The sequence below is a fragment of the Penaeus vannamei genome, chromosome 17, assembly GCF_042767895.1.
Source record: "Penaeus vannamei isolate JL-2024 chromosome 17, ASM4276789v1, whole genome shotgun sequence".
Lineage (NCBI taxonomy): Eukaryota > Metazoa > Arthropoda > Malacostraca > Decapoda > Penaeidae > Penaeus > Penaeus vannamei.
This window is the reverse complement of record NC_091565.1, coordinates 8321007-8331006: the sequence shown is the minus strand read 5'-3', so window position 1 is coordinate 8331006 and position 10000 is coordinate 8321007. Positions and strand designations below refer to the sequence as shown.

Genomic DNA, 10000 nt, shown 5'->3' with positions numbered 1-10000 from the left:
AATAACGACAAAAACTATTGACAACAACAATAACAAAAATAATGATGATAATAATAGTATTTATGATAATGCTAATAATAACTAGAAGTACCCAGAGAGCGCATACCTCCGCCAATGCAACAGGGTCACGAATGCAATAAAAACATTGACGCGAATATTCATATTAGAATCACTTCTTTCTCAAGTGCACTGGTGACGTTAGTTTCTCTATCTCGCAATGCTAATGAATGCTTTAAAAATTTGCATCTAAGTTGGGCTAAGACACATCTGGTAAAAAAAAAAAAAAAAAAAAAAAAAATCATAAACAGCTGGTTATAACTTTTCGAATTAACCTGCTATCCAACTAACCAACAAACAAACAAACCTACGCTACCAAAAACATAACAATGGAGGGAATAATGATCATTATTATTATTGTCATATACTATTATCTATTTTACTATTATTATAATAGCAATTATGATAGTAATGATAATGGTAATTAGCAATGGTGGTAATTGTGATGATAACGATAATCATAATGAAAATAATAATAATGATGACAATGATAACAGAAATAATAACAATAACATTAGAATAGTTATGATGATGATAATAATATAACCAACACTAATACTAATGATGACACTAACAATCACCAGTAATAGTAATAATAATAATAATAATGATAATAGTGCAGATTGAAAAGTTAATGATTGCCATTTCTCAAGAATGTTCGATTTTGAATTTTGTTTCAGTATTCACCAGATTTGTTTGTTTACATATTTTTATAATTAAAGAGCATATCAATATAGTAAACTTTAGTGTTATAACAAATAGAGTGAATTATAATAATCATTTATAAATGGTTTGTTCAGATGTTATTAATTCATTTGGGGGAAAGTTCGTTATTTTAACGATTTCTCGTCAGACGAGTCCTGCCTTCCTTCCGAACACAGGTAAGCTGAGTTCTGGTATTCAAAGTCGTATTTTACCAAGATATAGATTGTAACACTTGATAAATAAGTGAATGTAGTTATTAAATCACTCTATTGATTTGAGATGATTGAGACGAGTCCTGCCTTCCTCCCCAACACAGAAACGATTGAGAAAGTTTGGCAATGACAACACGCCATAATGCTAATATTTGTTGTCTATTTGGTTATTTTAGTGGTCGGTGGACACAGTAACAGAAGTAGTCGTAGGTGACACTTCCGGTGTTATCAGTGAATAGAATGAGAAAGATATTATTTATTTATGGGAAGTGTAAGGGAGGAGAATCGTAAAGACGAAAGGAAGGGAAATGATTAGCTTCTGTCCTAGAAAAAAATCTTGAAAGGAATAGTGATAGACAGGGAGTGAGGATCTCGATTCCATCTCGTTTATTATTTTAGTTATCAAAATGTTATTGATTCATAATTAGTAGGAAAAGGAAGGTTATGGAATTTGAGAATATTGCATTTTTAAATTATGTGTATTGCTAAGATTTATAGAATGATATGCCATTTGTTCATTGTTTATTGAATAAAATACTAAGGGTTAAAAATGTTTCTATGAATGTTGACATTTGGCACACACACAACAGAGGAATTCATTCATTCCCACTTCCATGAGCCTTAAAGACCGTTAGGTTATGCTAGCCACAGAAAATTAAGGGTACAGTAAATACAGTTAGAATAGGCCTACATTTAAATAAATTGGTTTACGAAAAACGCACTATTATAACAATGATACAAAAGTTGACTGGAACAAATATGATGATATTAATATGAAAAATCCTTTATATGACATTGGTAGGCAGAGATTTGGGTTTGTTTTTGTTCCTTGTTGGTGTGATAAAAATTAGAGTAATGGCAATATCCACTGGTGGCCAGAGTAATGACGATAAATTAGGCTATATCAGTAAAGTGATTATTAGGCATGGCATACATGGTTAAAGAAGTGTTGGCAACTGTGGTGAGATGACTACGTATGTGCAGAGCAGCGCATAGGCATGGGTGGCAAAATAGGCAAAGCAGTTAAGGAACACTCGCCCTTGGGAAATAACCAGCACAGGCGGTCAGAGGGCATGTCCAGCGCAGGACCAGATATCTCCTGAGCCGGGCCAGCATCCAAGAGATAACGATTAAGCCTACCAAGAATGGCTGGGTTAAAGCGAAAAGACTACCAATGGTGCAGTCATCTGATCGCAGTTAGCATCCTAAAACTCGCAAAGGAAGACAGGTAGCTACACTCCTACACCTCTGCTTGGCCCTAAGGTTATCGCTTACGAACGAATGTCAAACGTGACAAAGTGATGTGGTGAAGAAAGTGGAAAATACTATATTGAAATGTCATACTTGAAAAAGTGATTGAGGTATATGGTGATGTAGCCACAAGATTCTCCATTAGAAAATTGTCTTTGATGAAAGTGTATTAGTGTTAAGCAAGGTTAGACTTAGTGAATATTGATTGAATAAGGCTACTCATGGGACCACTGGCATAAGCCCTTGGTGGGAAATGTGTGGGAGAACCACCCTGTTTAGCAGGTTGCAGACGCTTACCACAAATTGAACCAGACAATAATGATGTGACAACGATGCACGAGATTGTAAAGGAAACGACAGAAGGTAGACTGAAAAACTACTTAGCTCAGAAGAATTTAGGACGCCATAGTGTATAGCTGCGCATAGGTGCATTTGCATTAAAAAGAAAAAAATGTTTCAGGTGTCACAGAAAAAATACAGATGAAATGGAGGGGACCATTTGAAGTGGCAGAAGTGATTAGAGATGGGGGTGCGCATCGGCTCAAAGACCCACTTAATGGAGAGACAGTAGACCTGCAAGTCACTCTCTGAAATGAGCCAGTGTCACGACCGAAGGTGCCATAATGTGTCTATCGCCAGATCATGTTCATGTATAGATGATATCCAAGCTCATTCATATCTTTTCTACATTTGTCAACATGGATACGTTTCATAGATATGTTTATTGATTTAGTATGTAATTAAAATCAGATTTGTTTCATACATTAATGTTTCATCAATTAATTATGCATATTAAAATTCACTATTAATAATTTCTGAAGGGGAGAGTGAATTATATTAATAATATATATATATATATATATATATATATATATATATATATATATATATATATATATATGTGTGTGTGTGTGTGTGTGTGTGTGTGTGTGTGGGGAAAGCAATAAGTTCGTTATTTTAACAATTTCTCGTCAGACGAGTCCTGCCTTCCTCCTGAACACAGCTAAGCTTAGTTCTAGTTTCCAAAGTCGTGTTTTACCATGATATCAAAGATGTTAATGCTTGGTAAGTATATTAATGTAATTATTAAATTCATTTTGTATTGATTTGTGATAATTGCCTGCCATAATTGCCATAAGGCTTTGTTTGAGAGAATATTTGTTATCTATTTAGTTATTTTAGTGGGCCATAGGTACAGTGACGGAAGTAGTCGCAAGTGACAGTACCAGTGGTATCAGTGAATAGAATGAGAAGGATATTATTTATTTGAGGGAAATGTAATAGAAGAAAATTGTAAAGATGAAAGGATAGAAAATGATATGCTTATATCCTAGGAAGAATCATGAAAAGAATTGTGATAGACTGGGTGTGAGGGTCTCGATTCTGTCTCATGTTTATTCTCATTTTGATTATTAAAATATTATTGATTCATAATTAGTAGGAAAAGGGAGGGTATAGAATTAGCCTTAGATATGAATTGACTAATTTGAGAATATTACTTATTTAAATTAATATGTTTGTTGCTAAGATTTACAGAATGATATGCCCTTTGTTCATTGCTTGTTCATTGAATAAAATATTAAGGGTTAAAAATGTTTCTATGACTTGAAATTTGGCATACACTCAACAGAGGAATTAATTCATTCCCACACCCATGAGCCTTAAAGACCGTTAGGTTACGCTAGCCACAGAAATTTAAAGGTACGGTAAATGCAGTCAGAATAAGCTTAGATTTAAATAAATTGGTTTGCGAAAAACGCATTAATATAATAATGGTACAAAAGTTGAGTAGAACAAATATGATAATATGAATATGAAAAATCCTTTATATGACATATACACATCATTCACCTTCAGAACGGTTCACTGTTACATACGATATCTAAATTCTCAATTTCCAACATAACGAAATCTCACAGTATCAACATCAGCGAAGGCAAAATCTGGCATAAAAGAATCACAGCGTTTCAACACACTAAATCTACCTTATGCACATCATTTTTGCATTGTATTAACCCTTCATTCGCTTCAAATAACCTATATGAATAGCTACGCATATCACCTCACTATGTAAGTTACACAAAGAAGCCTCCAGGCAGATACTTACGCCGAAATGTGACCCGGGTTTAGTCTGACCAGACGCCGTTGCCGAAAGAGAAGACGTGGTGTTGGTAAAACTTTTGCTACGTCCACAGTCATTGCCTAACACCTGGTCGATATTAAGATTTGCATATCACATTAATAAACACGTGTGGTTGATACAGGTTGAATCATTTACATGCAATCGTACACACTGGGAAGAGGTCGATTTGCAGATTGGTGGTGGTTGGCCAGACATGGCAGAGGGAAAAGGTTAGATCAGTTGCAACTCGAGGAGGTGTCATGGCGCCTGTTTTGATGATCGGTTAATGAAAATATAGCCATTAAAATCATTAGTTTCCATTCTTTTTGAAAATTGAAAAGACAAAATGATCGACCACATTTACAAAGCATCCGTAACTTTTGTGACGTCATCTAAGTAAACCCCATGTGCTTTTTTCCAAAAAAAATAATCAGACGCCATGACACCACTTCGAGTTGCTACTCATCTAGCCTTCCCCTAGCAGAGGCCGAGGGAACGGGCCAGGGCGGAAGTAGCACAGGACTAGCAGACGATTTATTTTATACCAATAATCTATTGTTGGAGAGTTAGAGCTTATATGGGTCGAGGTTATCCTGGTATGGTAGACGCGTTCTGTCTGGTAGGAAGTCTGAATTCCATTGATCTGTCTGGAATAGCTCGTAGAATGCGCAGAGGGAAGAAAGGTCTAAATTAACAAGGGACGGAAGACATGCTGACTACACGGATAGGAGAATGTCAGGGAACCGACAGAGAAATCTGGCTTAGTTTGAATTTGAGTTTTCGAGGACTGGACAGGCGGAAGCTGGTGTGTCTTGGTGTGGTTGATAATATATGTGTAGATACAAGAGTGTTCGTAATGCTATGTTTGATTTAATACTGAATATGCAGTTTGTAAACATTGTTGTATGCGTGGTATCAAATAGAAGAGCCTTACCTACCTATACATACATGTATGTAAAATACACTCATATATTCATGTGTGTGTGTGTGTATATATATATATATATATATATATATATATATATATATATATATATATATATATATATATATAATATATATATAATATATATATAATATAAATATATATATATATATATATATATATATATATATATATATATATATATAGATAGATAGATAGATAGATAGATATACTGCGAGTGATAAAATTCGGAATGCAACGCTCTAGTATTTTATAATGAAACAGGTGTAACAGCAGTCAGAATTGGATGGGTGAAAGTAAAGTAAAAAGTAAAAAACACACACCACCGTATGTTAAATGTGTGTGTGTGTGTGTGTGTGTGTGTGTATGTATGTATGTGTGTGTGTGTGTGTGTGTGTGTGTGTGTGTGTGTGTGTGTGTGTGTTTGCATTTATATATATTTATATAGATAAATAAATATATATTTCAGTGTATTTTTTTTACATGTAAATACATACATGCATATACATACACACACATAGATATACTGTACATATACATACATACCCACTTGACGTATCCTTTTTTATAACCTTGGCATACTAATTTCTAAAGTAAAACACCAACAGATCCACAACATCAAGTGATAAACTACGATTAAATGACTTTGTACCTTATATAAAATGGTCTATTATTTGGGAATATGAAAGATCAGTGAAAGTTACAATGCCTAACTTTCTTTTAAACTGCTCGGAAATCTGTTGTTTCCGAGTCAAAGGTGGAGAAACGTTTTGGGGAAATGCTACGTTTATAAATAGAGGAAGAAAAAAGAATTTGCTATAGTGATGATGTTGATGAAGATGATAATGATAACAGTAATGATGTTAATGGTAATAATAGTAATGGTGATGATGATAATGATAAAGATGATGATAATGATAATAATAATAATGATGAAGATGATAGTAATAATAATGATAACTACAGAGATAATGATGATAATGTTAAAAGACATGTTGCTAACAAATCGATATGACAGAATGACTGCATGACAGGCCAATGATTTTTGACACCTTTGTCCTTCATAAAGTGAACTTTGAACTGATCAACAGTCTTAAGAAATTAGTTGATATATCTATTACATTTTTTTTTTTTTTTTTTTTTTTTTTTTTTTTTTGCGAAGGGTACTTAACACCATGTCTAGCACAATCACTTAATAATGAGATCAACTTTTTTATATTAAAATTGGGGGTGTCATTATGCATTTTCTTGCAAATAACCCACCTAAAGCTTAGCATGTTTAACTACTTTATCCATTGTTTACATGAGCCAACGTCTGATTATGTGAGAACTGATTTCCCAGTCTGTTTCATGGCTATGAATCTTACCATCAGTTAGATTTCCTTGCTGTAAACACCTATTTTGCGGTCTAACAGCTTTCTAAAATTGTAAAAATGTGATAATAAAGATTATGATAACAATGAGGATAACAAAAGTAATAATAATAAAGATTATAGTGATGAGAAAAGTAATGATAATAATAATGATGATGATAATAAAAGTATTAATAGTAATGATAACAATAGCAATAGTAATAACAATATACGCTGATATTCCTTCTCCGGCAACTGGGTAAATAGCAGCTGACAGTCTCACTGCAGACTTGATAATTCAATCGCGGTGCTCTCGGTGGGGCATGAAATTTAATCCTACGAAGTCTAAGGCAAGGATTGTGAGTCGGTCTCGAACGCAGTTACCTCAGCATCCAAGTCTGCTGAGTAATGGAATCTTAACCACTTCAGCTCTTAAGTGTAACCATTGATTCAAAACACATTTGAATTGCACATTAAGAATATGGCCCGAGCGATTTCATCTAAGTTAGTCATCATTCGCAAGTGCAAAAAGATATATGAAAATGACATTACTCGTAGATGCTTCTTTTCTTTTATTCTTCCTCATTTTGAGTAGTGTTCTCCTGTGTGGTTATCTGCCGTAGACTCATACTTAAGACTGCTTGATCGTTCTTTTAATGCCATTAAATTTCTACTGTCGGACTTAAATTTGGACATTAAACATCGTAGGGTTATTGAGGCTCTTTCAGTCTTATGCAATTGTAACCGATAATTCACATCCCCTCAATAAGTTTTTACCTGAATTTTATCAACCTGCAAGAGTTGCCAGAAGTTCTATGACCCTCAATTCAATAACATTAGATGTAAATCGATCGTCTACTAGTCAGTTTTCTAGATCTTTTTTACTGCAATTTGTAGGCTTTGGAACAGATTGCCTTCAGAGATTGTAACTTCTCCGACTTTTGATAACTTTAAAAGATCAGCTAACGTATATTTCTTACGTAAATAACTGACGTTCTATTCTTTCATTTTAATTGCTACCATTATCATAACAAAAATAATCACCGTAAGCGCTATTTTAATAAATGAATAAGATTGATATTGATAATGGTCTCACTATCAACACCACCACAGTCTTGATCAACGTCGTTTTATTCACTTTTCTACAAGTTAATAGGAAATACCTTCCTTTACTTAATGTTGCTAATGAGCACTGGGCTAAAACATATAGTGGATATTAGCATGTAGATTAAATGTAAACATACTTTAGCATGTAGTATAAAATCAAAAGGCGAAAAATTGATATGGCATATGTGTTTAGAGTTTGTTTGAATGTTTGAAATGGGAGTAAAAAAAATGTTTGTTGAATTATATGGGCCTTTGAGTCTCTACTTCTGCTTCTCTCTCTCTCTCTCTCTCTCTCTCTCTCTCTCTCTCTCTCTCTCTCTCTCTCTCTCTCTCTCTCTCTCTCTCTCTCTCTCTCTCTCTCTCTCTTTATGTGTGTGTATACTATAAGCAAAAAAAGCAATGAAGTGAGAAGACCTACAGAGCATGGGATATATAGACTTTGTATGACTATATTGTGAATTTGTTTAGTTTTAAAGAGATGCTTGAACCGTAGGTTTGAATGTGAACGATTCCCTTCACAATACAAGAAATATATATAACCAGTTCCGAATAATCATCATTGGGAATAGATGCATTTCCGACGAAGATCTATTCGATACCAGTGAAATATATCTCTTGTACTGTGAGGACATTCATTCTCATTCATAACATTTTAAAAGGAGATATTTGCATCTACGCATACAGATAAGCAGAAACGATCTGTCCTCATCAAACGTCATGCATTCTGTACTTCGGAAGTATTTAATAAACGGACAGAATAAAAGGAACACTGTCTTAGAGTAAGATCATTGTCCCAATTACCTTTTCGCAATCACATTTAAATTAATTTGAAATTGTCATTGCAAATGTTCTTATTTGAAGCATAGCAACTTTAGGCTTTTTATCCGGCGCCAAGGAAGTGTAGTACTACAGTATCCTCTGACTCCGCCCCTATTTATGGGGGCGGAGTCATATATAAGCAACTGCATCTGGCTGATGAGCGCGCGCCCTTGCAAATAACAAAAGGTAAACGTCCTTCGTGATGTCGGGAAAGCCTTCGACAAGGTGTGGCTCCCTGGCATTAAACACCGCCTCCTGCACCTCAACTTACCCAGACTCCTTACCAAGACACTCTGTAGCTTCCTACAAGACAGGAAAGCTAAAATAAGAGTTGGCCAATTCGTAGGGCAGGAATTCCCACTACTGAGTGGAGTTCCACAGGGGAGTGTGCTTTCACCCACACTCTTCATTATGTATACATCGCCTACACCGCCTCCCTCCCCAGCAACAAATAACAATTACATAATGTATGCGGATGACATCACGCAAATCATCTCTCATCCTGCACCAAGACAAGAATTTACCAGACTCGCCACAGACAGAGCCATAGCGGCAATAAATAGATTCGCAGAAGAATGGAAAATAAAAATAAACAAAAATATATTTCTGATCATCCCTGCCGCAAGGACAAAATCTGGAAACCCCGATCTCGTCAACATAGATGTGGGGTTCGCAAAAGAAGGGAAACTTCTTGGCTTGAAAATAACAAACACGGGTATTGCAGCACACATCAAAAAGAGAATCAATATAGCCAACAATGTACTAACAAAGCTGAAAGGATTCTCGGGATGCCCAGAAGATATCAAAATGTACTTCTACAAAATGCTAGTCAGACCAATACTCGAATATCCACCAGTCCCTCTAAATACGATGGCCCTGTCATCCTGGTCTAAACTACAGGCAGTACAGAACAAAACTATCGTATGGGCAAAAGGAATAAGGTGGCCCAACCCACGCCCATCAATCAGGCTACACACTTTACAAAATAGACCCAATAAACATACGAATCCACAACCAGGCAACGAGGACATGGGAGCGTCTAGAATACCTTGAGGACGCAAACTATGAAAGCATAAAGAAAGCTCACACATCCACAGAGGGGGAGCACCGATGGAGGCCTAGAAGCTTGACAAGAATCAGCCCAAACCCCATATACTCAAAAAACATACCAACCTCTCTCCCACTGGCACACACCTGGCTAGAAGGAATAGGTTATTTATGTCTATGTAAACACTGACATAACCATCTGATAAAAACAATACATGAATAAATATCCAAATCAGAAAATGTCTTCAACAATCCTTGAAGGTTGCAATACTGCCTGCGACAGTATTGCAACACGGAGGAGCTGGAGACAGTCACTTCACCAGCCTCTCGCAGCCGACGCCACGATCTTCTCTAGCTCGAGTGAGGAGACAGAGACGAAGGA

The 10000-nt window shown here is 35.4% G+C and overlaps 1 protein-coding gene across 3 annotated transcripts in view; it reads right to left on the bottom strand.

The window, feature by feature from the left end:
* The window catches only part of LOC113819209 (uncharacterized), an 11837-nt gene extending 7372 nt beyond the window's left edge, over positions 1-4465 (bottom strand). The window contains exon 1 of one of the 3 annotated variants that reach the window (XM_070131867.1): positions 4333-4465. The gene's annotated coding sequence lies outside the window, so the exon portion shown is untranslated. The remainder of the gene's footprint in view (positions 1-4332) is intronic. The other 2 variants (XM_070131869.1, XM_070131868.1) reach the window with 2 other exon arrangements.
* Positions 4466-10000: the final 5535 nt, after the last annotated feature.